Raw genomic sequence first — 25,529 nt, 5'->3', positions numbered from 1 at the left:
ATCCCAGCACTTTGGGAGACCAAGACGGGTGGATCACCTGAAGTCAGGAGTTCGAGACCAGCCTGGTCAACATGGTGAAACCCCATCTCTACTAAAAACACACACAAAAAAGGCCAGGTGCGGTGGCTCACATCTGTAATCCTAGCACTCTGGGATGCCAAGGCGAGCAGATCACCTGAGGTCAGGAGTTTGAGACCACCCTGGCCAACACATTGAAACCCCCTCTCTACTAAAAATACAAAAATTAGCTGGGTGTGGTGGAGCATGCCTGTAGTCCCAGGTACTCAGGGGCTGAGGCAGGAGAATCACCTGAATCCCGGAGGCAGGGGTTGCAGTGAGCTGAGATCGCACCACTGCACTCCAGCCTGGGTGACAGTGAGACTCCATCTCCAAAATAAATAAATAAAAATAAAACACACACACACACACACACACACACACAAAACCAACAAAACTCCAGGAAACTGTTCAGAATGGAAGGGCAGAGTTTCTAGATTGAGAAAGCCGACTGGAAGCCTAGTAAAATGGATGGGAAAAGACTCACACCAAGTCTTTTTTTTTGTCCTTTGAGTTGGAGTCTCACTCTGTCGCCCAGGCTGGAGTGCAGAGGCACAATCCCGGCCCACTGCAAGCTCCGCCTCCTGGGTTCACGCCATTCTCCTGCCTCAGCCTCCCGAGTAGCTGGGACTACAGGTGCCCGCCACCACACCCTGCTAATTTTTTGTATTTTTAGTAGAGACAGGATTTCAGTGTTAGTCAGGATAGTCTGGATCTCCTGACCTCGTGATCCACCTGCCTTGGCCTGGTGGGATTACAGGCGTAAGCCACTGCGCCCAGCCCACACCAAGTCTTATAATGAAATTTCATGACAACAGAGAGAATATCAGGGGACAAAGAGGAAATCGTAAGAACTTTCAGGAGGGGATATCCATTCAAAGCATCAGCCTTTAGAATGACACCAGACATTTCAATGGCAATTCTGAAATCTAGAAAAGCAATGCTTTCTAACTTCTGAGAGAAAGGGATTTCCAACCTATGTCAACCTTGAAGGATCTCAGAAAACTTGCCTCCCATGTCCTCTTTCTCAGGAACTTCTGGAAGGTGTGTTTTACCAGCAAAAGAACATAAAGGAAAAGGAAGACATGGGGTCTAAAACACAGGGGATGCTACATGAAAAAGCAGCAAAATGAATTATAATAATGGTGAGAGGAGGCATCACAATGATGGATGTGCAACTGGCCTCAAGAGCGGCAGGCGGAGGACGACAGAGTTCTCATGAGGGAGGGACCCAGCAGGCAGTGTGTGCTTGCTAACTAGAAATCAGTGCAAAGAGTTGAAAATAGTTGTCTTTGGGGCACAGAAGTGGAAGTTGAGGCTAAGCGTGGTGACTCACGCCTATAATCCCAGCACTTTGGGAGGCTGAGGCAGGAGGTTTGCTGAGGCAGCCCAAGAGTTTGAGACCGGCCAGGGCAGCATAACAAGACCACGTCTCTAGAAAAGAGAAAGAAGTGGAAGCTGGTAAGAGGTAAGGCGACTGAGTATTGTCCCTAGTTATAAGCCTTGTAGACATATTTGACTTTTTAAATTTGTATACGTAATATACACATATATACATATACACATATATACACATACACACACATACACATATATACATATATATACATACATACATAATGGTTTTGATAAGGAGGGAAGCTCACACTGTAAGTCTGATTCCAGAATGAGAACCCAGTAAAATCGGGAAGAACCCCTCTCTGAAGGGCAGAGCAACAAGCACTTGGCCAAACCTCTGGGAAACAAGACGATGAAGAAGGCAAAAGGGAAGAGCAGGTAGCGACCTTGATGTCCCAGGAAACACGGTGCAATGGACTCGCCATTCTCTTCAATGACACCATCCCTAAGTGTGACCTGCATGGAGCATACAGAGATTAGCAGGAACAGCGGCTCAAGGGAAGCTCTATTACGTGCCAGGTGTGCCGCTGGTAAATTTAGGGACGTGAGGAGGCAGAAAGGCAGTTTGGGGACTTTGCTGCTCTTAGACCATCTTCCTTTCACTCTAGATTAGAGGGAGGCTGACAATTATACCCAGCAATGCAGGCTCAGAGAGGCTGAGGGCCCAGATAAGCCTTAAATTCACTTCGGTTCCCGACCCCCATCACTTTTCCTTTCTTGTTTCTTTTGTTTGTGGCCGGCTCTGAGAACTAACTTTTTCTTCCTTAAGACCTGACACAGGCCACTTTCCCCAAAGGCCATCCTGTCTGTGAGTCCCGCAGCTGCCCCCAGGGGCCTTGGGTTTGACTGAAGATCCAGAAGGATTAACTGTGGGCGGGTCCCATATTCTCTCAACTCCATTAACATCTCAGCAAAAGGAGCCACCCAGGCCTACAGGTTAGTATTCAATGGCCAGATTAGCAGCTGAGTGGGGGGGAGATGAAGCCCTTGCAACTCACCTGCAAAGGTGAATTGAGAGTTGCAAAACAGTAGGAATGCAAAGTCTGAAACTACTCTATTTTATTTGTATTAAATATATTTTAATATTATAAATGTATTTAAAGATATTTCTATATTAGAGTTTATTATGTCCCCTTACGATATCAAACTCAGCCTAGCCTATTTCTATGAAAAGCATTTGTTTACTGTTTACATTCAGTCTTTTTCTCCCAGACATGGTTCCCAGGATGACAGCTGTAGTTACCTCCTTCTTTCCCTCCATCTCACGAGACAAGACTGACTTCATTTCACTTGTAGTGTTTATAAACTACCTAGTAGAGAGGAGCTACAGGACAGAAAATGTCACTCTTTTCAAACACCCTGTATCTTTAAATATCTTTGATTTGTGGATCCCATAATCAAAACATTTTGTGAATCAGTGGTGGGGCTGTTGTCCAAGCAGATTGTTTAGTAATTTGGGGGCAAAGATCTATCCCCAAAGGCGATCACGACCTCGTGTGAGATCATCCACAGTTCCCGCGGGTAGAGAAGGCAGCTTTGCTCCGCCTCATTCTCCTGCTAGCGAGGGATGGGGACAGTATGACAGATTCCCCGGGCTGCTGCCATGCCCCCCCGCTCCTACCGGGGCTTCAACGGCACAGCCCCCAAGGTTCTGAAACCGCCGTGGCTCTGGAGCCCCCTACTACCTGCCCCCTCGGCGCACCCCTTCCCTGTCCGTCACACACACCCGGGGCGCCTCCTTCCGTCCAGCCATTGACAAACCAGCTCCAAGTCACTTAATCCTCCCGAGGAACACAAACCGTCTCGCAACACGCAAATCCCCCACTTTAAAAACAACACACCCCAGTGATCCGGGAGACGAGAAGGGCAGACGCTTAGGTGGCCGCTCCGTGCCTCCGAGGCTGTGGCTAAATCTCCACATTTGTGGATTCAGCCCCAATCTGCACCCCAACCTGGATCAGACCGGGAAACCTGAGGCTTTCGCCTGAGAAGCCGATTTCCTACCTCCACTTCTGAAGTCACCTTCGGAGGGTTCCTCTCCGACCCCCTCTCCGGAGCTCCTGGGAGTCTCCGCCGGCAGCAGCTGGGCGCCGGGTAATCCGCTCGCCGGGCCGGGCTCCGCGCCCCCGGGGCAGCTCATTAGCCTAATCACCTGCAGGCGGCCCGGGGGCCTGGGGCGGCTGCCAGCTGCCCTCCTGGAACGCAGCTCCTGCAGGACTTCCCGAGGGCTGCTCTCCGCCCGCTCCACGTCTGTGGGAGGACCCCCCTCCTCCCTCCGCGCCGCGGTGGAGGAGGTTAGGAAAAGCCTGTAATGCAATCCTAAACTCGGCTTGCCACTCCCCGGCTCACTTGTCAAAACCCCACAGCATTCCAGGATCCCCTCCCCGGTCACTCCCCTCGCCGGGAAAAGGAAACCGCCCTGGGGAGGATTTCAGGGAGTTTGGGGCTTCTCATCCAGACACCTTTGTTTACACCGAGGGCTCGGGAGCTTCCTGGGGCAAACCCGGAGCAGCTTAGAGGAAAAAGCGCCCTACCCTAGACCCTCGCTTGCACCAAAAGTTCTCCTTCCGAGCCACTGCAAGAAGCTCCACCTCCCCACATCAATTCACTTCATGACCACTCCGTTTCATAATCGGCGGCAGCCTGGGTTCCTTCGGGGGTGGAGCCCCCAGCTAAAATCACAACCATGGCACGGGGCAGGATGTCAGAGAACTTTCCAGAAATCCCCGGTCAGAGCCTTTCTACTGGAGTAACCAAAGTTACCACCACTGAATTACAATCGCCGGTGACTGCACGACTGAAGCATTTCCTTTATACCTTCTCCCGCTCCCCTACCCCTCCCACCTTCTGTAAGGTTCAGTCAACAAGCCCTCCCCCAGGAGGTCTGAGTGGGCCAGGGCCCTGCAGCCATCGCTCCAGCTGCAAACTGATGAGGAAGCCCGAACCACGAGGCCGAATTGTTTACATCACACCCACTGAGGCTTCCTGTCTTAAATTAATGGGAACACAAATAAGACAGGAAAAGAGTGTTTGCTTTTCTTAAAGCAGGGGACGGGGGCTGGCAGCGGGAGGGGGAGTCACCCCACATTTCATTGCTTTTCAAAACTTCAGCTGTATTCTCTTTCATTTTTCCACTCCTGACACTTGTTGAAAAGTAAAAGCGTCGCTGGTGCCAAACCCCAAGCCCTTATGGAACGTCTGCTCAAAACACATTTCACCTGGCTTCAAAAGGCATCCAGGGTGGAGCTCCCAGGGACCTGAGCTAGAGGTATGGAGAGTTCCTGGGGTTGATGGCACCAATCTCAGTGCAAACAAACTCACTCAAGCCCTGGGCCTCCCTCCCAGGACTTGCACAGGCAGGCACACACTCCACTCCTTGGGGTTCATATTAAAGTCACACCCCAGTCCCACTCCACCCCTCTGTCTCTAAGCCCTCGTTGTGGGCATCCAGCAGCCCCTAAAAGTAAATGAGCTTTGCAACAGACAGATCTGGTGGAATTCGAAGCAATTAATTATAATGGAGGAGGCAAAAGAAAGCTTCAATTCCAGTACCATTACTGCCACTGGAATGGGTAATTACAGCCCAGGAGGGGCCAACCCATGTCAAGCCTGGGCTGGAAATCTGCCCACTCTCAGAAGCAGCCCCAGAGCACATAGTAAATAATTATCATTACCAGTCCTGGAATTACCCCTAGTTGCTTCATTCAGGTCGGCACAACAGCCAATCCAGAAACAGGCGAGGAGTGTCAGGTCATGGTATTCCTCTTTTGGAAGAACCAAAAGGAAACAGAACCCCAGGATAAGGTTTATTTCAAGAAGGTTTGGGTACTGCAACCAACAATACCTCATGGAGTTTAGGAGAATACTACATGTGCCCAGTGAGAACAAGCTTTGTAGGCCAGTCCTCCAAACATCACAATTCCTGGGTCAAAGCAAATTAGGCTGATGATTTTAGAAAAAGCGCTCTAACACAAAGTGTCTGGCTTACACATATTATAAGGGTCTCAGTGAATGTTGGCTCCTCCCCCTTCCCTTTTCCCACTCTGCTGCCAAGAGGTGGTAGTCTTTCATTAGCATCCTATATGTTTTATGGGAATTAAGTTCAAATTGAATAATTTTCTAATAATAATTTGAGCAGTGCTCCTTCGCTTCCTTTCTGAGTGTTTTTTCCACAACAGTTTCCCAATGTTTTAACTTCTTTCTCCACTCCTTCAATCCAGGTACGTAATTAATGATGTGCACATCAATGCTGTTTAAAGTAAATGTATGGGCCAGGCGCAGTGGCTCACGCCTGTAATCCCAACACTTTGGGAGGCCAAGGTGGGTGGATCACTTGAGGTCAGGAGTTTGAGAGCAGCCTGGCCAACATGGCAAAACCCCATCTCTATTAAAAATACAAAAATTAGCCAGGCGTGGTGGCGGGCGCCTGTGGTCCCAGCTGTTCTACTCGGGAAGCTGAGGAAGGAGAATCGCTTGAACCCGGGAGGTGGAGGTTGCAGTGAGCCAACATTGCACCACTGCGCTCCAGTCTGGGCGACAGAGCAATGCTCAATCTCAAAAATAAAGAAAATAAATTTAAAACAAATAAAAATAAATGTATGGTTTTAAGTATAATACAAAGAAATATTCTGCCCTGTCCTCATCTTTGTTGCCTAAGCTCAGTTTGGGGCGTGTAAGTGCTGGAAATTGAAAATGGGGCCACACGCTGGACGCGGTGGCTCACGCCAATGATCCCAGCACTTTGGGAGGCCAAGGCGGGCAGATCACGAGGTCAGGAGCCAAAGACCAGCCTGTCCAACATGGTGAAACCCCTCTACTAAAAATATAAAAATTAGCCAGGTGTGGTGGTGGGTACCTATAATCCCAGCTACTCGGGAGGCTGAGGCACGAGAATCACTTCAACCTGGGAGGCGGAGGTTGCAGTGAGCCGAGAATACACCACTACACTTCAGCCTGGGCAACAGAGCAAGACTCCATCTCAGGGAAAAAAAAAAAAAAATGTGACCACATCTGCATAATACCTTAATTTCAGGAAAGCTTTTGCATGCATATGCCATTCTCATCAGCAGGCCAGAAAGATACGATCTGGTACGTCTTTTCCCTAACCAGGGTTTCACTGCTGTCTGGAAAAGAGATCAATGGCCCAGTAAACAAAGGGGTGCTTAGAATATGGTCTACGATTTTGTCTTGGGTCTGGTTTAAATAATACTTGAAATTGCTATATGCACACCCAGAGTCTACAAATAACATTAATTTGAGTGAGAACTGCTGATACATTAAGAGAATCCAAAGTAGCTTCCACACATTAAGGAAATGGTTCATTAAAAACAGTTTAGAGTTCAGCATGATGGCTGATTTCAAAGTGGTATCCTCAGGGGTGATGATCAAAATGACAGGCACAAATGGGGCTTAATGTCTAGATTCAAGAAAAACTGACAAAGAGGTGAGGATCACAGCACATCATGCATTTAATAGGAATCTGCATGTTGCACTGAAAAGAAATAGAAAATGCAGTGCTGGGGTGAATTCACGTTGGTGGGAGTTTGACAGGAAAGGGAAGTGCCCCCCTTCTCCCTACCCCATAATAAAGAATTTGACAGCAGACAGACTCTTACTGGTGGGTGGGGGGGAATGTCCAGTCTGATGCCTCTTATTGTAAGGAAGATGTGGAGACACTGGAAAGGTTCCAAAGGAGAACCTAAATGATTAAAGAGACAGAAAATAGAACCTACGAGGGGAGGTTAAAGGATTTGGAGTTGTTTAGTCTAGAGTGAAAAAAAAGTACCTAAAGCAAACTTAACAGCCTTTTCCTACTTGAAGGGTTATTATAAAGAGGATACCAACCAGCTGTTCATCATCTCTACAGAGGACAAAAGAGGTAAGAGATTCAAAATACAACGTTAGAATTTGGGAGGCCAGGCGCAGTGGCTCATGCCTGTAATCCCAGCACTTTGGGAGGCTGAGGCGGGCGGATCACGAGGTCAGGAGATGGAGACCATCCTGGCTAACACGGTGAAACCCTGTCTCTACTAAAAATACAAAAAATTAGCCAGGCGTGGTGGCAGGCGCCTGTAGTCCCAGCTACTCAGGAGGCTGAGGCAGAAGAATCACTTGAACCCAAGAGGCGGAGCTTGCAGTGAGCAGAGATGGCACCACTGCACTCCAGCCTGGGCTACAGAGTGACACTCCCTCTCAAAAAAAAAAAAAAAAGAATTTGGATACAATGTAAAGATGACTTGCTCAATCCTAATGGTAACTGACTTCACCTTAGGATAGTCTCATCTGGTATCACTGTGCAATCTTCATGTATCGGACTCCATCCTAAGTGATAGTTTTGCATGTTTAAGCAGAAGTGAGGCTAGAAAACTCCTTGTATTCCCTTCTAGAACTACAGCATTCCACTGTTATTCCATCATATGTGGGAGTAAAGATCCTGAACCTCTATGTTCCCTAACTCACAAACAAGTTGCCGTGAGAATGTAACATTCCCGCAAAACATCGGACCTTTGTTTTCTTTATTAGGATGGGCATCGCTAAGAATATGCCCAACTGTGGACACTGACTAGATGATAAGTGTGTGTGTGTATATATATATATATATATATATAGAGATAGAGAGAGAGAGAGAGAGAGAGAGAGATGGAGTCTCGCTCTGTCACCCAGGTTGGATTGCAATGGCACAATCTCGGCTCACTGCAACCTCCACCTCCCGGGTTCAAGCAATTCTTCTGCCTCAGCCTCCAGAGTAGCTGGGACCACAGGCGCGTACCACCACACCTGGCTAATTTTTCCATTTTTAGTAGAGACAGAGTTTCACCATGTTGGTCAGGCAGATCTCGAACTCCTGACCTCAAGTGATCCACCCACCTCGGCCTCCCAAACTGGAGGCGTGAGCCACTGCGTCCAGCCTGATAAGTATATTTCATAGCTTCGCTCCTGTTCTGTGTACAAGACGTATTGCTTTTTAATGGGTCTAAATAATTAGTTGATGATGATGATAATGATAATAATAGTTATGACTTATTAAGCTCTTACTGTAATTATATTGGGCACTGTGCTAAGTACTTTATATAGATTATCTCAGTTTTTTGGCAGTAGCCCTGTGAAGTGGGTATAATTATTAGTCTTATTCTAACACAAGGAAACTGAGTCACAATGAGGTTAAGTAACACGGCTAATAAATGTTGGAGTCCTGATTCAAACCCATTTGGTCTGACTCAAAAGGGTGTGCTTAATCATTACACCACTGCCTCTTATCATTAGGTATTTGTAGCTATTCAGAGGGAGGAAACATTGCAAAAAGAATTCATGGCGCGATCTTGGCTCACTGCAAGCTCCACCTCCTGGGTTCACGCCCTTCTCCTGCTTCAGCCTCCCGAATAGCTGGGACTATAGGCACCCACCACAATGCCCATTTAATTTTTTGTGTTTTTAGTAGAGACGGGGTTTCACCGTGTTAGCCAGGATGGTTTCGATCTCCTGACCTCGTGATCTGCCCGCCTTGGCCTCCCAAACTGCTGGGATTACAGGTGTGAGCCACGGCGCCCAGCCTTTTTTTGTTTTATGTTGACAGAGTCTTGCTCTGTTGCCCAGGCTGGAGTGCAAAAGCACTATCTTGGCTCACTGCAACCTCCACCTCCAGGGTTCAAGTGATTCTCCTGCCTCAGCCTCCTGAGTAGCTGGGATTACAGGTACCTGCCACCACACCCAGCTGGTTTTTGTATTTTTAGTAGAGACAGGGTTTCACCATGTTGGCCAGACTGGTCTCAAACTCCTGATCTCAGGTGATCTGCCTACCTCGGTCTCCCAAAGTGCAGGGATTATAGCCTTGAGCCACTGCGCCTGGCCCTTTCTGATAGGAGGGGTGCATTGCTATCTCCCACAAAGCTGAGGAATTCAAATCAAGGTTCACCTTTATACATTTAGTTATTCAGTTATAATCTAACTTTGCATATAGTAGGTCTTCTGTGACTGTGGGATGAATGAATACAAATGCTTTGTGATTGTGATGCCCTAAAACACATGAACTGAAATGAGGTTTCCAGCATGGTGGTCAAGGCTCTGGTCAGTCATTTCCTTTTTCTTTTTCTTCAGCTGCTTAGTCAATAAGTTGATTGTCTTTATCTGAAAACTCTTCATAGAAAATTGTTTGGTTTGGGTCTCAGCAGCCTGCTTCTGAGCTCTGAGGAAGCTTGCCTACTTTTGAGCTACCTGATCTTTCTTCTGGGCAAGGGACATTTTGGGATAGTTCCACCTCTGCTTTTCAACTTCTTTCTTGGGCTTCTTCTCTTAGACTGGATTCTCTTGCAGAGCAGCATGAGCCTTCTTATACATCCCCATCATGTCTGGAGTTACACTGTTCTTCATGTATTGAGAGAACGGTTTCTGGTAAGCATCTTCATCTTCCATTAGGTCACGCATGTAATCGGCAACATTCTGACACATGGTGTGCTTCCAATGCACTTCTGCATTAAATTCGTTGCTTTCAGAATCGTAACCAGGAAATCGTCTGGTACTGCAAGGAATAGACAAGCCTCCATTCCCAGCTTCCTTCGGGGCCTCCAAAACTGTATTGTCAGTGGTAGTTCTGGCAAGGCCTGCATCCAAATAGCAGGTAAAGGCACCTGGCTGGCCATCAATGCTTTCCACATTGTATTCATCTCCAGTCACCTCCACTTGGCCTTCCTAGATCTTGCTAATGCCAAACCTACTGAGAAGCCTGCGGGCCAGAGGCAGGCCAGTACAATATGCTGCAGCAGAATCTGTCAGCCAACCTTCACACCAAATTTTGGCAGTTTGTGTGCATAAGCTGTGCAGACTATCATATCCCCTTCTACATGGGCATAAGCAATCTGACAAATGAGATCTCTGTTACGCGAACTCTCATCCTGTATTTGGGTGTGTTGTACTTATTTTTATCCTCTATCACCAAGCGTTTCTTAGCATAGTAATCAGTTTCACCCTCTTGTCGTCTTCTAAATTTCACTTGGTATCTTTTAAAGTAGGCTTTATTCCTGACAGCTTTAACAAACCCCACCCTACAGAACAGAGACTCATGTCACAGCTCAACACAGACCTCTGGCTGGTCATTTCTGTGGGCTTCTTATCAGATGTCCCCAAAGAGCCTTACAATCCAATGTTTCCTTCAATTCAGTATCTATGAGACAGCATATGGATGGGTCACATTTTTCCCTAAGGTCAACTACTTTGAGATCAAGACAAGATTTTTAACGAGGTTTATTGAGTGCTGTTGTATATCAACAGTAGATGATTCATGAGTGAAACAGACAGCAAAATGATTTTTAGAAAGGCAAGTGAAGCAGACACAAACAAAAAATAAAAAGCCTTGATCCAAATTACTCTAAAGGACAGATATTTTCCCATTAGGACAATTTATCCTGAATCTGTAAACAGAGAGGGGCATAATTATACAAGTGTTTGCTAACAGATCTAAACCTTATGCAGCTATAAACAGCTGAAGAGAGGAAGAAAGCGGAAATTCCCAGGAGAAGATCCCTGACCACATCCAGGGCCACCAGCTCTCCACAAACACAAGGCCCAGCAGTGGCACCAAGCAAAGCCCGAGAAAAAAACCTCAGGATTCTGACACAATCCACAAATATAACTTTGAATTGCCCTGAAACTAAACAATGACAATTCTATCCAATCAACTTTCGGCTGACACACAGGCGGGGTGGTGACTTATTGGTATTCCAGATGTAGTTAATGGAAACATGATGCCCAGAATTAAAAAGGTATTCAGTAAATGTTGAGTGAATGGATGGATGAGTGAATGAAGTCTGAACAGATGCCCATGTCTCTTTCCCTCTTTGCAGCTCTGTTGGGAAGATGTTCTCAATGCTTCAAACCCGACCAGGCGTGGTGGTTCATGCCTCTAATCCCAGCACTTTGGGAGGCCAAGGTGGGTGGATCACCTGAGGTCAGGAGTTTGAGACCAGCCTGGCCAACATGGTGAAACCTTGTCTCTACTCAAAATACAAAAAATTAGCCGAGTGCAGTGGTGCACGCCTGTAATCCCAGCTGCTTGGGAGGCTGAGGCAGGAGAATCACTTGAACCTGGGAGGCGGTGGTTGCAGTGAGGCGAGATTGCACCACTGTACTCCAGCCTGAGCGACAGAGCGAGACTCCATCTAAAAAAAAACAACAACAACAACAAAAAACCAAACAAACAAACAAAATGCTTCAAACCCAAAGCCACCACAGAGGGGCTGAACCATTTCACATAGATCCCTAGGAACAGAACAGTTCATGGAATCAGATGGAACCAGAGACTGGTTTCTGACCCAAAGATACACTAATTTGTGATCTTCCAGTGCACACAGGAAGGAAGATTGTGGTACCTATGGAACATCTTTGCAGGCCTTGATTCAAAAGCTGCTATTATTTACAATATAGATTCTAAACTCTATTTGAAGTCCAACAGAACCAGGTACTAAGTAGCTAGCATCTATCGAACATATACAGGATGCCAAGACCTGTTCTAAGTCTTTTACATATTAGGTCATTAAATCCTTTTAACAATCTTAGAATATGTACTATTATTACAGCAACCCATTTTATAGGCAATGAAACTGGACAAGATTACCTAAGTAGCTCATAGTCACACAACTAATAAGTAGAGGAGCTGGAACTGACAGTCTGTTTGGAACCAGTGTTTGCTCTTAACTGCTACCCAATGCTATCTGTCCGGATCGTACTTCCTGCTACTTCTCTGCACAAACTCACTGTTTGCCCACAAATACGCAAAGAACATTCTAATCTCTGCAGGACATGTTCCCTGACCTCCCTCCCATTGTTACCTCTCTCTTCTGAGTGCTCACATCACTCATTCTCCAGGGAACACACTGAAACTTACTTGGTTCACACCACACCTCTCCAGATAGCTCTGAAGTTCCTTTGGTGTTGGAACTGTGTGTGATATGGCAGTGTGGAGATGTAGTGGAATAAGAAAGACCTGGGTTTAAAGTCCAAATCCCATAATGATTATCCATGAGATTCTGGGTAGGTCATTTGACATTTCCTGTCCTTATATTTAAACCATCTGCCTTAAGGGCTTGTTGAGGAGGAGAGGCTGTCTAGGATGATGCCTGATATTGTAAGCCAGTGATTCTCAATCAGGTATTATTTTACACACCCTTTCCCTACCCCTGCAGGGACATTTGGCAATGTCTGGAGATATTTGATAGTCTGATTGCTTACTGGCATCTGATGGAGAGAGAGAAAGAGAGAAAGAATTCTTCTCACCTCCCATTCTACTTACATGGTAACAATATCTTCTTCCATTTCTACCTTTCACAGTCTTGAAAACATGAATAATTTGTGTGCAGTGGTATATGAGAAAATGTAAAACTGAACTGTAGTGTCCAGTCATCTTGAAGCATCTCTGGGAGATGTCCTGAATTAAACCACTTGCCCAAGCTGTGCATAACAAGACAGGTTCTTTCTTACCTTGGGCCTCTGAACATACTGAAACTGAGGTTGTCCTTCCCACTGTAACCACTATCACCTGCCAATTCCTACTCACCTCTCAGGACTCAGTTTAGATAGCACTTTCTCTAGGGAGAAGGTGACCCCTTCCCTAGAACATATTCAGAGCCCTCCTTGGTGCCCAAGTAGCATCCCCACTGCCCATCCATCTGTCTGCTTACCCTTGTAGACATTAAGCTCTTATAGGGAAAGGTGACATGGACCCACATTGTTTTATTCCCAGGCCCTAGAACTATGCCTAGCATATACAAGTGCCCAATAAATATTTGTTGAACAAATGAGTACAAATCAAGAGACTCAAATGTATTCGTTCCTGCAACTACGTATTGAATGCCTACTATAAATCGGGTACAGAACTAGGCAATGGGAAAACAACTATTGGCACTCTAATATTAACAATAACAACAGTAAAAATAACCACAGTTAATGTTGATTGGACATTAACTACGTCTCAGGCATCATGCTTTTTTTTTTTTTTTTTTTTTTGAGATGGAGTCTGGCTCTGTTGCCCAGGCTGGAGTGCAATGGTGCGATCTTGGCTCACTGCAAGCTCCGCCTCCCGGGTTCACGCCATTCTCTTGCCTCAGCCTCCCTAGTAGCTGGTACTACAGGCACCCACCACACCCAACTAATTCTTTGTATTTTTAGTAGAGACAGGGTTTCATCATGTTAGCCAGGATGGTCTCGATCTCCTGCCCTCATGATCCGCTAAATTTGCTTTTAATCCTCCCCCAAAAGCCCAGGTGGCAGACACTATTATCCCCATTGTACAGATGAAGAAAGACATCAGTTCACTCACGCAGCCCTTAATGAAAAAGAATCTCTGACACTTAAGTTCCCAGACATCCATTTACATGGACTCAGCTCACACCAAGAAAAGACGACCTGTGAATTCACTCATGAACTTTTCTGATGGCCATCACCTTGCCTGGAATGTCCCTACTGACTCTTTATTTTTTGAAACTTACTTTAAAATATTTTGGGCTGGGCGCAGTGGCTGATGCCTGTGATCCAAGCATTTTGGGAGGCCAATGCGGGCAGATAGCTTGAGGTCAGGAGTACGAGACCAGCCTATCCAACACAGTGAAACCCTGTCTCTATCAAAAATACAAAAATTAGCTGGGCATGGTGGCAGGTGCCTGTAATCCCAGGTACTCAGGAGGCTGAGACAGGAGAATTGCTTGAACCCAGGAGGCGGAGATCACAGGGAGCTGAGATCGCACCATTGCACTCCAGCCTGGGCAACGAGAGTGAAACTCCATCTCAAAAAAGAAGAGAGAGAGAGAGAGAAACTCCATCTCAAAAAGTAGAGAGAGAGAGAGAGAGATTACACTGAATTCAAGGAGGAGTGCTTCCCAGAAGACCAGCTGGGCAGAGGTTGAAAGAGGGGTGAGGAAGCTGTCACATGAATCCAGGCAGGAAAAGATGGTGCCTGGCCAAAGTGACTCGCTGTGGGCCAGCACTTCCCTTTTGTCAAATAAAACTCCAGAGTTGCTCTGTTTACAGGCTCTCTCCTTCTGCTAGATTGTCAATCCCTTGAGGGCAGATATTGGAATTCACTCATCTCTGGATCCTCAGAGGCCACAGGTGATAAAGTTCTCAGTAAAGGGTTGGCTGGTGCATGTTGAACAATAGAATTCCTTATGTACAAAAATAATTTCCTTTTGCTAGATTCCTCACCACTAGGCCCTCGTCCTCACCCCTTCCGCATCCTCTCTGCCGTTGCTGCCTGCAGCAATTTCTTTTCACCAATTACTGTACTCCTTTTACACTGAGTTGCTCCAAGGTATAGCGTGCTGCTCACTTCCTTTCATATAAAGCATAGACTTTGAATCTAGTCTTCACAGCCCCCTAAATATCTTACACTGCCCTTTCCTCCCACTGTCGCCCAGCTTATTCCAGTATTTCAGCCAGTCAAGACCTGGACTTGGCTTAAAAAGCCCCCTTCCCAAACATCTTGAAAGTTTTCTAGTGGTGATCTGACTTGTGTGGAGTGGTTACTCCCTCCCATCTGATATCCTGTTTACTTTTTAGAAAACACAATATTTTATTGTTTTATCTGAAAATAAAATAAAACAGGCTGGGTGCAGTGGCTCACGCCTGTAATCCCAGCACTTAGGCAGGCCAAGGCGGGCCAATCACCTGACATCGGGAGTTTGAGACCAGTCTGGCCAACATGGTGAAACCCCATCTCTACTAAAAATACAAAAATTAGCTGGGCGTGGTGGCACACACCTGTAATCCCAGCTACTCAGGAGGCTGAAGCAGGTGAATCGCTTGAAACTGGGAGGAAGAGGTTGCAGTGAGCTGAGATCATGCCACTGTACTCCAGCCTAGGTAATAGAGTAAGCCTATGTCTCAAAATAAAATATAAAATAAAATAAAATAAAACAAAATAAAAGAGTCCCCCCATCTGCAAGAAGCATTCATGAACTCCTACTAACTGGATACAGAATCTTACCCAACCTTAATCCTATTAATACATATTCCTGTCAATTGCATAGGATAACGATTTTTCCATGGGTTCTCTTCCAAGGCATAAGACAAAAGCACCCTTGCCTGTACCTGCTCCATCTTCCCTGACATGGTTTGGCTGTGTCCCCATCCAAATCTCATCTCAAAATGTACTCCCCATGTGTCAGGGGAGGGAACCTGGTGGGAGGTGATTGGATCATGGGGGTGGTTCCCCCATGCTGTTCTCATGATACTGAGTGAGTTCTCGTGAAATCTGATGGTTTTACAAGGGGCTCTTCCCCCTTCGCTCTTTTTCCTGGCTCCTTGTGAAGAGGGTACTTGCTTCTCCTTTGCCTTCTGCCATGATTGTACATTTCCTGCACTCCCCCCACCAGCCATGCAGAGCTGTGCGTCAATTAAACCTCTTTCCTGTGTAAATTACCCAGTCTCGGGTATTTCTTTATAGCAGTGTGAAAACGGACTAATACGTTCCCCTTGCCCTGTTTCTTGCACCAAAGAAACTTGTTCTCGCTCACAGAGGTCTTCTGCTTTGACCTATTCCTGAGAACTGGGCATTGGGCAACGTCAACTCAGAAGCATAAAATCAATTACAGCCATTGCTCACCTCTAGGCCGGGGCCCACACCCGGCCCTGCCAGATGGCTTTATAATAGTGAGTGCTGTGTTACCACGAAGGGCCTTCTATAAAGGAGAGTTAAAGCTGGATAGTATCCCAGAGGCTGTTCCTTTCCCCTGCAAACCTTCATCTAGCAGGGGCTGGTGCCTTTCCTTACACAGGTTTATACTAACATGGCCAGATAAAATACAGGAGACCCAGTTAAATTTGAATCGCAGATGAAAAATGAGTAATTATTTTACTCCAAGTAGATCCCAAAAATCACATGGAATTTTTCATTTACTAAATCTGACAATCTTATTTTATAACAACCAAGTCCTTACTACTGGTCTTGACAAAAATCATTTCTATACTCAGTAAGAGGTAAATATATGGTAAACAAAACATATGCACATTGTTAAAAATTGAGAAGCTTGAAGATATTCCTTTGTGGTCTCTGTTTCTCACTCTGATGGACATCTGCTTCCAAGAATAGGTTTCTAATCATTTTCTTTATAGCTAACTTGAAGTCCCTCACCTTTGCCTAACCTCTCTCACTCTGTTTATAATTCTCTTTCTCATGATCATTCTTTTTGCATCATTAAGTTCAACCACTTTGACCCTTCTTCCCTTCCCAAGCAATTACCATTCAATTGAGTGCTTCACCTTGACTTGCTCTCTTATAATGATATATCAAAATGTCTCCTCTTTACAAGTCAATGAACCACATTCAGGAAACACTGAATTGAGGATAGGTAGCTCCCTCAATTCTTCCAAATTGACCTCAAGGATCAGATGCCCCTTTCTAATTATTCCATGTTCTCCAACTCTAGGAAATCCTCCAGAAAAGCAACTTTAGGACTCCAGCCTCAGTTCTGATCTTACCTGGTCTTACCACTGCTCTCCATAAGCTGAAAAAGCTCCTAGTTGGGAAAAGCAAAGGACCAGACAGAACCTTGAATAATTTTCTCACAAATGAAAAACGTGGCTCTCCAGGCTTTAGGGGCCATCTCAAAAGCCACATTGTTTACACATGGCACTTTAACCCCAAGGAGGGTGGAGTTTAGCCCATTTAAAAATGCATGTCTGCGAGGGAAGGGTATGAAGGGGAGCTGTAACCCTGTTATGACTATTTTCCAGTTTACACATGGAGCACTGTGGGGGAGACTCGGAGAGGGAACCAGGGTAGCAAGGAAGATCTGGTGGAAACTCGGGTAGGCTCGTTAACATGGAATGAAGGACATGATGAAATCAAGAGAAAGTTGTTAACAGCTGGGCGCAGTGGCTCATGCCTGTAATCCCAGCACTTTGGGAGGCTAAGGCAGGCGGACACTTGAGGTCAGGAGTTTGAGAACAGCCTGGCCAACATGGTGAAACCCCATCTTTACTAAAAAATACAAAAATTAGCCAGGCATTGTGGTGGGCACCTGTAATCCCAGTTACTTGAGAGGCTGAGGCAGGAAAGCTGCTTGAACCCAGGAGGTGGAGGTTGCAGTGAGCTGAGACTGTGCCACTGCACTCCAGCCTGGGTGACACAGCAAAACTCCATCTAAAAAAAAAAAAAAAAAAAGTTGTTGTTAATATGCCCAGGGTGAGAAAACACTGAATTACCAGAGTCATGAAGAATATCATTAAAAACAAGGGTGGTAGGCCATGCGTGGTGGCTCACGCCTGTAATCCCAGCGTGATTTGAGAGGCTGAGGCGGGAGGATCACCTGAGTCAGGGTTCGAGACCAGCCTGACCAACATGGTGAAACCCTGTTTCTACTAAAAATACAAATTAGCCGGGTGTGGTAGTGCATGCCTGTAATCCCAGCTACCCTGGAGGCTGAGACAGGAGAATCACTTGAACCCAGGAGGCAGAGGTGGCAGTGAGCCAAGATCGCACCATTGCACTCCAGCCTGGGCAACAAAAGCAAAACTCTGTCTCAAAAAGAAAAAAGAAAAAAACAGGGGTAGTAAAAAAACCAAAAACTTTCATTATTATTGGTTCATAGTAACTAGTAATGAAAGTATTAGTAATTAGTCATAAAAGTATCAGTACAGAGTCACAAAAGACTTCTATACCTTCTTAAACTCCTGTCATATTGTTAGTATTATCATCACTTTTATCTGGCTATCACTTCATCCCACAAGGAAGGAATGATCGATATTATTATACCTACTCCACAAGTGATGAAACTGTGAGAAGGATGTGGGAACTTCCAGGAACCCAGGTTTCTTGATTTCTGGTCCAGGGGGCCTTCCCTGCCTAGCAGATAGCAGTTGCTCTATTAGGAACCAGTCAAATTCGGGCCAGGAAACTGCTTTCAGACTTATCCCAGTGCCTTTGGAAGGCTGTGCTGTTGACTGGGGATGGGCTGTGTCAGAATGAGTGGCCGGGTGAGAAGAACAGAGGCTGTGGAGCCAGGAGGGCAGGATTTAGATCTCAGCCCTCCTTTACCAGCCTGGATTCTCTCCTTTGTAACTGGGGATAATGACAATTACGTCGCAGAGGTGTTACGAGCTAGAATGAGCTGGCAAATAACTGTAAGTGTGCATAAACATTATATTAACAATGACTGTAATTGTAGGTTCAGGATTCTAACTTGTGTAGAAGAGTTCAAATATATATGCAAATCCCTGCTAAGACAGGGATGAAATGGAGGAGAACTGGTAGTTTTTCAAAGCTACCAAAAGGCTTATCAAGCTATGTTTTTTTAAAGTGACAAGAGAAAGTTACAAATTAACGGCTCACCTTCATTAAGTGTTCATGGCATGTCAGTCCCCGTGATAAGCCTTCACATGCAGATCCTCATTTCGTCTCTCATCGCCTTAGGAGTTAGGTATTGTTCTTTTTTTTTTTTTGAGATGGAGTCTTGCTCTGTTACCCAATCTGGAGTGCAATGGCATGATCTCGGCTCACGGCAACCTCTGCCTCCTGGGTTCAAGCAATTCTCCTGCCTCAGCCTCCCGAGTTGCTGGGACTACAGGCACGCACCACCATGCCTGTCTAATTTTTGTATTTTTAGTAGAGATGGGGGTTCACCATATTGGCCAGGCTGGTCTCGAACTCCTGACCTCATGATCTGCTTGCCTCAGCCTCCTAAAGTGCTGGGATTACAAGTGTGAGCCACCGCGCCTGGCCAGGTATTGTTCTTTTTTTTGAGAGAAGTCTCGCTCTGTTGCCAGGCTGGAGTGCAGTGTTGCAATCTTGGCTCACTGCAACCTCCGCCTCCTGGGTTCAAGTGATTCTCCTGCCTCCACCTCCCCAGTAGCTGGGATTACAGGTGCCCACCACCACGTCTGGCTAATTTTTATATTTTTAGTAGAGACGGAGTTTCACCATGTCAGCCAGGATGGTTTCGATCTCTTGACCTAGTGATCCGCCCACCTTGGCCTCCCAAAGTGCTGGGATTACAGGTGTGAGCCACCGCACCTGGCTGGGTATTGTTCTTAATTCCATTTTACAGTTAGGGAAAGTCTGGCTTAGTGGGGTTAAGAAATAACCCAAGGTCACACATTTGTTAAGTAGTGGAATCAGGACTCATTAACTTCATACCCACAGATGTGTGTAGCCCAACAAAACCATTCTTGTAGATGTGTGTGTTTGTGTGTGTGCGCATGTGTACACGTGTGCATGGAGAAAGTTCAGGACAAAATAGACGAGATATTAGCGACATACCACCACTGGATGCCTTACTGAATTGAGTAGATAGTGCTTTTATAATTTAAATTTTTTCCTTTTGATAACATACTTTAAAACATAAACCAAAATGAGGCTTCAAAAACATAATGAGTGGAACCGCCATCCTCCAGTAATTCGCCAAAATGACTAACACAAAGGGAAAGAGGAGAGGTACCCAGTATGTTCTCCAGGCCTTTAAGAAAACATAGAGTTATTCCTTTGGCCATGTATATGGGAATCTATAAGAAAGATGATATTGTAGGCATCAAGGCAATGAGTAATGTTCAAAAAGGAACGCCCCACAGGTGTTACCATGGCAAAACTGGAAGAGTCTACAATGTTCCCCAGCATGCTGTTGGCACTGTCGTAAACAAACAAGTTAAGGGCGAGATTCTTGCCAAGAGAATTAATGTGCATATTGAGGATATTAAGCACTCTAAGAGTCGAGATAGCTTCCTGAAACGTGTGAGGAAAATGATCAGAAAAAGAAAGAAGCCAAAGTGAAAGGTAACTGGGTTCAACTGAAGCGCCAGCCTGCTCCACTCTGAGCAGCACATTTTGTGAGAACCAATGGGAAGTAGCCTGAGCTGCTGGAACCCGTTCCCTATGAATTCATGGCATAATAGCTGTTAAAAAAATAAAAGACCTCTAGACTATCTATCTATCTATCTATCTAATGAAAATGACTAATAAATAGCATTTGCAAGGCCCATTGTAATTAAACTTTCAGGGGTTTTTTTCCCCAACCAAAGAAATCTTCGGAATAAAATGAGGTTTTTTTTGTTTTTGTTTTAAACACGGTCTCACCCAGGCTGGAGTGCATTGGCATGATCATGGCTCACTGCAGTCTCAACCTCCCTGCTTCCCTAGGCTCAGGTGATCCTCACACCTCAGCATTCTGAGTAGCTGGGAGTACAGGTGCATGCCACCATGCCTAGCTAATTTCTGTATTTTTTGGTAGATACAGGGTGTACTAGTCCATTCTCATGCTGCTCTGAAGAACTGCCTGGGAATGGGTAATTTATAAAGGAAAGAGGTTTAATTGGCTCACGGTTCCACATGGCTGGGCGGCGGGGGGGTGCTCAGGAAACTTACAATCATTGCAGAAGGGGAAGCAAACATATCCTTCTTCACATGATGGCAAGAAGGAGAAGTGCTGAGCAAAGATGGAAAAACCCCTTGTAAAACCATCAGATCTTGGCTGGGCGCAGTGGCTCACGCCTGTAATCCCAGCACTTTGGGAGGCTGAGGCGGGAGGATCACGAGGTCAAGAGATCAAGACCATCCTTGCTAACACAGTGAAACCCCATCTCTACTAAAAATACAAAAATTAGCTGGGCATGGTGGCAGGCACCTGTAGTCCCAGCTGCTCAGGAAGCTGAGGCAGGAGAATGGTGTGAACCCGGAGGGCAAAGCTTGCAGCGAGCCGAGATCATGCCACCGCACTCCAGCCTGGGTGACAGAGTGAGACTCTGTCTCTAAATAAATAAATAAATAAATAACCATCAGATCTCGTGAGAGCTCACTGTCAGGAGAACAGCAGCAGGGGGTTAACTGCTCCCATTATTCAATTACCTCCCACCAGGTCTCTCCCACTGCACATGGGGATTATAGGAACTGCAATTCAAGATGAGATATGGGTGGGGACACAGCCAAACCATATCATGGGGTTTTGCCATGTTGCTCAGGCTGGTCTTGAACTTGTGATGCTCAAGCTATCAGCCCACCTCAGCCTCCCAAAGTGCTGGGATTACAGGCATGGGCCACCATATCCGGCCTAAGTTTCTTGAAAATAAAGATTATATTCCATCTCCCTTCTACCTAAAAGCTCAGGTTCCTGTCTCTTAGGCAGTAGATCTCAGTTCTAAACCTTAAATGCGCTCATGAACCAAATATTTGCCAGTTATTTACTCTATAGTAACACCAATGAGTTCTTAAAATCTGTTGGTTTTTTTTTTTCTTTCACCACATTTTCCCTTGACATGATTATTTATAACTTACGTGCAAACTCCTTTCTCTTCTGTGGTCATTACAAAGGATAAAACGATAAAAGATCACTAAAGCAAACATTCGTCTTACTGTTTGCTTTGAACTCTGAAGTTCTCTGCAAGGAGTACTGCAAAGATAAATTAAGATTTTGCACCCCCTGTCAACAGAACTCGTCTTCAAAGATGACCTCTGGAGGGGAGTAAAAGAATTGAAAGCAAACTGAAGGAACTCAAAAGTGACGACCTTTTCCTGTCTTTCTGCAGTTAACAACAATGCAGGGATGGCAGGAGAGGGCAACCTGTACGCAGAACAGGCACCCAAATCTCTTTCTGGTGAGAGCTTCTGGGGTCCCTGCAGGTCAGATGATCTGGAAGGCAGGAGGGACGCGTGCTGAGAAGCCACATGGGAGGATGGGGGATGCAGAGGCTGAGCCCTCTCTCCCAACCCATTAGAGACTCTTAAGGATGATGAAGATGAAGAAACTCTCACAACAGAATTGATGTGGAGGTCAGCTAAGCCAGGTGTCCAGAATGTGTTCACAGACCTGGCCTCCTGGGAATGCCCCAGACCTGGAATTCTCTGTGGCTCACCTAGATGCCCTGGCTGTGCTGTAACGTGAGAGTGGCAGGGAGGTTTTAGAGTTACATTTACATCGATATTGGCCTACTCTGGTCAATGAAAATCTACCACTGAAAACCATGGCCTTCTGAAGAAAATGATGATGACTTGTTTGCCTAGCCTTTGTTCTATTTAATTTATTTTCAGAGAACAATGCCTCCAGATCAGCTTTTGAAAACTCACCTGCAAATTGACATGACTGTTTACCTGTTTGAATTTGGGCTTCTTTTTCAAAGTAGAAAAGGAGAGTTAATTATCAAAATCTTTAGACTGTGATTCCAGAGATGAGAGGCTGTTTATGCTGCTGAGCCACGTGATTATATGGATCTCTTTGAGGAGCATTTCCAGCTTCATGGGTTTCTGAGGATTAAAATATACCTCAGCCCAGCACGGTGGTTCACGCCTGTAATACCAGCACTTTGGGAGGCTGAGGCAGGTGGATCACTTGAGGTCAGGAGTTCAAGACCAGCCTGGCCAACATGACAAAAACCCATCTCTAATAAAAATACAAAAATTAGCTGGTTGTGATGGTGTGTGCCTGTAATCCCAGCTACTTGGGAGGTTGAGGCAGGAGAATTGCTTGAACCTGGGAAGCAGAGGTTGCAGTGAGCTGGGATCATGCCACTGCACTCTAGCCTGGGCGATAGTGCCAGACTCCATCTCAAAAAAATATTTAAAAAAATAATAAAAAATAAATTAATAATAATAAAATATACCTGGGGTCCATAAAATATTAAAACACAGAATACATTTTTTTTTTTTTGCAATACTTTACATTTATTAAGTGCCTACAAGGTGCTGGGGTCTACATTTAAGCACATTCCATATCTTGTCTTTACCAATCTCTGAAAAATAATAGTAATTATTCCTAGTTTACACAGGATTAAACTGAGCCTCAGGTATTTAAGTGACTTATCCAAAGCAAGTGTGTATGAGACCTGGAATTTAAGTCCGGATCTTACTGACTGATTTCTTGGGTCTCCCCCAGATCTCTGAGTGTAAAATTCTATGAATAATATAACTGAAAAAAAAAAGTGTTATAGAAATCAGGAGCGGGAGACAGCAGCCTATAGATTATCCACACTAACCAAAATTTTCTCTGTATAGTTAAGGAACTTTCCAGAGATCACACAGCTTACTCTGTGGTCAAGCAAGGACATGAGTGCCTATCATTTGCTGTTCACTTTTTAAAAACATTTTATTATAAAAAATTTTAACCATACACAACAATAAAGCTACTACCATAATGAATGCCCTGTCACTCAATTTTATAATTACCTACACTCTTGTTGATGCCTTTTTTTTTTTTTTCTTGTTCTCTTGTAGCTCTTTTTTTTTTTTTTTTTAAATACTTTTTTTTTTTTTTTTTTTTTTTTTTTTCTGAGACGGAGTCTCGCTCTGTCGCCCAGGCTGGAGTGCAGTGGCCGGATCTCAGCTCACTGCAAGCTCTGCCTCCCGGGTTTACGCCATTCTCCTGCCTCAGCCTCCCGAGTAGCTGGGACTACAGGCGCCCGCCACCTCGCCCGGCTAGTTTTTTGTATTTTTAGTAGAGACGGGGTTTCACCATGTTAGCCAGGATGGTCTCGATCTCCTGACCTTGTGATCCGCCCGTCTCGGCCTCCCAAAGTGCTGGGATTACAGGCTTGAGCCACCGCGCCCGGCCTGAAATACTTTTAAGTTCTAAGGTACGTGTGCACAATGTGCAGGTTTGTTACATATGTACACATGTGCCATGTTGGTGTGCTGCACCCATTAACTCATCATTTACATTAGGTATATCTCCTAATGCTATCCCTTCCCCCTCCCCACACCCCACGACAGGCCCTGGTGTGTGATGTTTCCCATCCTGTAAAACACAGAATATAATTTTTAATATAATTTCATTTTTTACAGATTGAAGACCTCACAGAATTTTGTGTATTTTATCTGTTTCCAAACTACAAATACCATATGTATATATATTTTTTCTTGCTTTCTTTTTTAGCTGTTCATCTTAGTTTCTTTAGTCTTACTTCATTTACTTTTTGCTTTTTATTTTTGAGACAGGGTTTTACTGTGTTACTCATCAGGGCTAGAGTACAGTGGTACAATCTCAGCTCACTGCAGCCTCTACCTACTGGGCTCAGGTGATCTCCCATCTCAGCCTCACAAGCAGCTGGGACTACAGGCACACACCATCATGCCTGGCCAATTTTTTTTTTTGAGACAGAGTCTCACTCTGTCACCCAGGCTGGAGTACAGTGGCACGATCTCGGCTCATTGCAACCTCTGCCTCCCAAGTTCAAGCAATTCTTCTGCCTCAGCCTCCCGAGTAGCTGGGACTACAGGCGTGGACCACCACGCCTGGCTAATTTTTTGTATTTTTAGTAGAAACATGGCTTCACCATGTTGGCCAGGCTGATCTTGAACTCCTGACCTTAAGTGATCCGCCTACCTCAGCCTCCCAAAGTGCTGGGATTACAGGTGCAAGCCACTGTCCTCGGCCTCATATTCTTTATGATCTTTTTATCATTATTTATTTATTTATTTTTATTTTTTACTTTTTTTGAGATGGAGTTTCTATCTTTTTGCCCAGGCTGGAGTGCAATGGCATGATCTCAGCTCACTGCAACGTCCGCCTCCCGGGTTCAAGCAATTCTCCTACTTCAGCCTCCCAAGTAGCTGGGATTACAAGGGCCTGCCACCACTCCTGGCTAATTTTTTGTATTTTTAGTAGAGATAGGGTTTCGTCATGTTGGCCAGGATGGTCTCGATCTCCTGACCTCATGATCCGCCCGCCTCGGACTCCCAAAGTGCTGGGATTACAGGCGTGAGCCACCGCGCCCCGCCCGTTTATTTATTTATTTTGTTTATTTATTTTTTTGAGACAAAGTCTCACTCTTGTCTCCCAAGGCTGGAGTGCAATGGTGCCATCTCGGCTGTTCCCTGGCAAGAATGCTCCAGTCACTCCAGACACCTAGCTGCTTGTCCTGACTCTGCTCCTGATACCCAAACGGAGTCTCTTCACCTACTGGGCTTGCAGCTTCTCGTCAGCAAAGTGTGTGTATGAGACTAGTTCACCATCAAGCATGCACTGCACAGGTGTAAAGGGTCTGCATTTCGTGGGTAGGGATCCAGGCTTATATTCTCTTTGAGATTTCAATATAGAATCTTATTACACAACAGGAACTAACTCAAGTACACCTTTCCTCTTCTTCCAGAAGTGGATTAATCTACATGATTT

At 45.5% G+C, this 25,529-nt stretch overlaps 1 protein-coding gene and 1 pseudogene across 6 annotated transcripts in view; both read right to left on the bottom strand.

Annotated features, from left to right (window-relative positions):
- The window catches only part of PDZD2 (PDZ domain containing 2), a 472,962-nt gene that overhangs the window by 250,039 nt on the left and 197,394 nt on the right, over positions 1 to 25,529 (bottom strand). For 2 of the 6 annotated variants that reach the window (XM_009208216.4, XM_009208219.4), the window contains exon 1: positions 3,460 to 5,787. The exons of the other annotated variants lie outside the window; for them this stretch is intronic. The gene's annotated coding sequence lies outside the window, so the exon portion shown is untranslated. Of the gene's footprint in view, positions 1 to 3,459; positions 5,788 to 25,529 lie in introns of those variants that run through there. 6 annotated transcript variants of the gene reach the window in all.
- On the bottom strand, positions 9,236 to 10,513 carry LOC103885007 (annotated as a pseudogene).

The sequence above is a fragment of the Papio anubis genome, chromosome 5, assembly GCF_008728515.1.
Source record: "Papio anubis isolate 15944 chromosome 5, Panubis1.0, whole genome shotgun sequence".
NCBI lineage: Eukaryota > Metazoa > Chordata > Mammalia > Primates > Cercopithecidae > Papio > Papio anubis.
Note: the sequence above shows the minus strand (reverse complement) of the source record. Positions and strands in the feature narration are given on the sequence as shown.